The sequence below is a fragment of the Cyprinodon variegatus genome, unplaced genomic scaffold (assembly GCF_000732505.1).
Source record: "Cyprinodon variegatus isolate N-32 unplaced genomic scaffold, C_variegatus-1.0 Scaffold677, whole genome shotgun sequence".
NCBI lineage: Eukaryota > Metazoa > Chordata > Actinopteri > Cyprinodontiformes > Cyprinodontidae > Cyprinodon > Cyprinodon variegatus.
In genome coordinates, this window is record NW_015151130.1 from 453,002 (window position 1) to 456,958 (window position 3,957).

Sequence of the window (3,957 nt, forward strand, 5' to 3'; positions counted from 1 at the left end):
AAGAGAAACGTCTTCAAACTTGGAAACAAAGTCCAGTGGATTGATTTTAACTTTTATGGACTGACTATAACCTGGATGACTGAGAAACTTCACCAGCATGTTGTCTGCAGAAACAATATTTATGGTTTCCCCTTTAAAGACGCCCCTAATTCTCTCTATGCAAATGATAATCAGTCTTATACCTCTTTGCACTGAAATTAACCTCTAAACATCACCCTTTTCATTGTGTTAAGCCGCTGCAAAAAGCTGATTTATCTTAATTAAATAAAGACAAAGGGAAACGATTGTATTTACACCAGATAAATGCATATCTATGATAAAAGGAGACACTTGGACCTTCTGTTCGATTGTCTTTTTCCACCTAAGTTATTATTATTAATAAGCTTTTGCTTTATTACAACTAGATTAATGTAAAGCACTTAGCAAAGCCTCATTGGGAGAGTTGCAAGTTGTCCAAAATGCTGTGGCTAGTTTTCTGTCAAAATCCTTCAAGTTCTCTTGAATTTCTCCCTTTGGACAAACTCTGCAGTCTCTTTTAAAGCCAGTAAAAAACAAAACATGTTTTTAACTTTGATTAATTTCCCTGTTGTTGTTGAGAAGCTCTATGATTTTACATGTTCAAAGGTCGTAGTATGATAGAGTTTTAGTTACTAACTTGTTATCAGTATTACCAGCAGGTTATAAACAACCAGACAGGGCAAAACAAACTTGATCTCAGCTCAAAGGGAAATGTAAATGCAGGAAAACAAAGAGGCCTCTGTGTTGCCACCATGAACCAGTGTTTCCTATACAATCACTGGGAGAATATAGACCAGTAGATCTGTTTCCATCTGCTTTATTTTATTTGCATTTTCAAGTATCACATTCAAAAAATCTAAATTTGAACCAACTTACAAAATTTAGCAAAAACGCTTTTAAGCTTCCTTTAGGTGGTTTCTAACTAACAGGTGCTAAATTGCACAAGTTAAGTCATTTGATAAAACTGTTCTTCATGCAGAGCGCGCTAAAGAACAGGACGATTTAATCAGTTTTGTGATGAGTCAGAGATCCCGCCTCGCCGTTTCTTTGCAAGCTCTTAAAGAGATTTGCAGACACCATCTGCTAAATTGCCGGCGCATGTTATTTTGCATCTTTATTGAGGATGTGCTTTGCACCTACAAACAAATTTGCAGCAGTTTCAAGACGTGCAAACCTTAAGGCTCTAAATCAAAGACAGGATGAAAACACATTTGCACTGGAAAAATGGTCCAAATAGGTAAAAATGTCTTAAATTAAGAGTATTTAACCTTAATTTGAGCAGGTAAATGAGATAGTTTGTATTTTTACTCTTAAAATAGGATAAATAGATAATATACACTTGTAATAAGACAATGCATTTGCTTTTCCTTATTTTAAATGTAAATTGTCTTGTTCCATTGGCAAAGTGTCTCACTAACCTCCCCGATTCAAGAACAGATGCACTTAGTTTGAGGAAAAGAGAGAAAATTTAGATTTCAACTTTTAGCAGTGTAGCATTAATGGCAGTAGGTACCGAGATGAGACCCCCTTTGAGTCTATATGCTGGTGCGTCCCAGTGTTCCTCCTAATTCCGTAAAAATTCAAAAAATATCCACTGGACTTGGTTTTCAAGATTTGAAGACGTTTCTCCACCTGAATTGAGAAAGCTTCCTGGAGAGGTGGAGAAACGTCTTCAAATCTTGAAAACCAAGTCCAGTGGATATTTTTTGAATTTTTACGGAATGACTATGACCTGGATGGCTGAGAAACTTCATCAGCATGTTCCTCCTAATGCAGGACGATGCTAGACCTCATGGGGCTGGAATGTGTCACCAGTTCCTGCAAGATGCAGACATTGAAGCTATGGACTTAGCCGCCGTTCCCCAGACCAGAATCAGATTGAGCACATCTGGGACATCATGTCTGCATCCATCCACCAACATCCTGCTGCACCACAGACTGTCCAGGAGTGGCGGATGCTTTAGTCCAGGTCTGGAGGACGATCCTCCACCTCATCAGGAGCAGCCCAGCTGTGGTAGGGAGGTCAACCGATGCCCAATGCACTGGTCTGAAACTTAAACAAACGGGTGTATCTGATTGGCTAAGTGCAACCAGCACCGGAGCCATTGGACTTGAGCTAGAGTAGTTTAATATGGCTTTAGAAAACTTATGTGGTTGAAATTTTCAGGCTTTTCTTCCCTTACAAAATGTTTGCTGGAGAATTCAAAGCAACAAAAAAAATAAATAATTATAAATAATACAATAGTGTCAGAAACTTAATGTTTGTCAAAGGTCTCATTCTAACAGGACTATATTTGTTTCATAAACAATGACTGAACCTTTGTTTATGGAAGAATAGTGATTATTTTTGTAACCATGTGGTTTCCCAGCAGGATCCATATGTTTATGGAAAGAGTCCAGAAAGCCATGTGGGGCTGGTGTTGACCTCTGATGTTGGCCCCCCGCCTTATCTCCTCTGTTACTCCCATGATATTTGCACAGGCAGCAGCTTCGGTCAGTCATCAGCCCAAGTGTGTGACGTGGAAAGAGGCCAGTATCTGAGAGTAAATATGTCCCACTTACAGCTTCTGTTAATGTTTTAACCCAATTAGTCCTGTACGAGTGGGCCTGGCTGCACCAGAATATAGGTTCACGGAGAAAATTGACCTTTAAGGCAGAAAGGTTAGAAACAAAAACAGGTCAAGCAATAAGTGAGGAATCCAACAGATGGTTTCTGTGTACAGAGAAGGAAACCCTCAGCAGAGATGCTATAAAACCAATTAGTGAAGGTCAAACTGTCTGACATCCAAAAAGCAGAAACTCAGAATGGATTGAAACAGGCAGAGACAGTCTGAGATCATCACCTGTCATAAAGGTTTTACAGCAACTTTTCAATTGTGTTAATTTAAACTGCAGATACTCAGATTTTCAAAAAAAGTAAAAAAAAAAACAATCCAGTGGACTTTGTTTCCAAGTTTGAAGACATTTCACTTTCTATCCAGGAAGCTTTTTCAATTTAAGGCTTTATAGAATGGACCAAAAACACTTTGTTTTGGCTTAGAAAACATGCAAATTGAACCTCACAACGAGTCCGGCCCTTTGGAATTAAATTTAGAAAAAGACATAGAAAAAGTGTCATGATTTAACTAAAGATCAGACCCAAATGCAGAGAAACCATTATAGAGAGACCAGGGAAAAAGTTTAACAGGTTTATTGAGAAGCTTGTGGAGATTCCAGTGTTGCTCTGAACACTGCTCAACCGGAACTGAAAGGTGTAGGGAAGACACTGCTGTTAGTTCAGGTTCAGTGGGAAAATTGAATCTTGAACGTGAAGAGGAGAAAAGGTTTGCAGACTCACGTTTCCAGAAAAGTGGTTGACTCTTTGACTCCAGTCGGTGTGGGGGGTTCCAGTGTTTGTCTCTTTCGGTGGAGGGCGGACAGGGTTACCCAGAATGCGGTTGCTTGTAGATGAACGGAGAAAGAATGACTGCCACTCACATTTCCTGCGGTACTTGAACACGGACTGTTGTGTAGATGAATCCCTTCTTCAGTGTGAAGCTCAAATCTTTCCTCAGGGAAAGTGGATCAAAACCTCTGGTTTGTATCTTGAGTTCAGTTTGAAGCTCAGTTGATCCTTCCAAGGAGGGAAGGTCCGAAAAATCCAGTTTGCAGGATGACTTCCTGCCGAGAGGTAAAGACAAAAAAACTATGTTAAGACTCAGGTTGACAAAAACTCAGTTTGACTCAGCAAAACTCAGCTTGGCTAGAGTACCCTAAACTGGCAAACACTCTGGCATCAAGGTAGTGGCAGTCAGCAGCTTAAGAACACTCCATTAACGAGGTAACCCCTTGCAGGTGTGTGAGGCAGAGAATCAGAACCAGGCGCCTCCTGGTGGAGGAAGGAAGACAAACACACAAAAACACAGACTGGAGTCGTAACAAATAGAAGCATAGATAAAA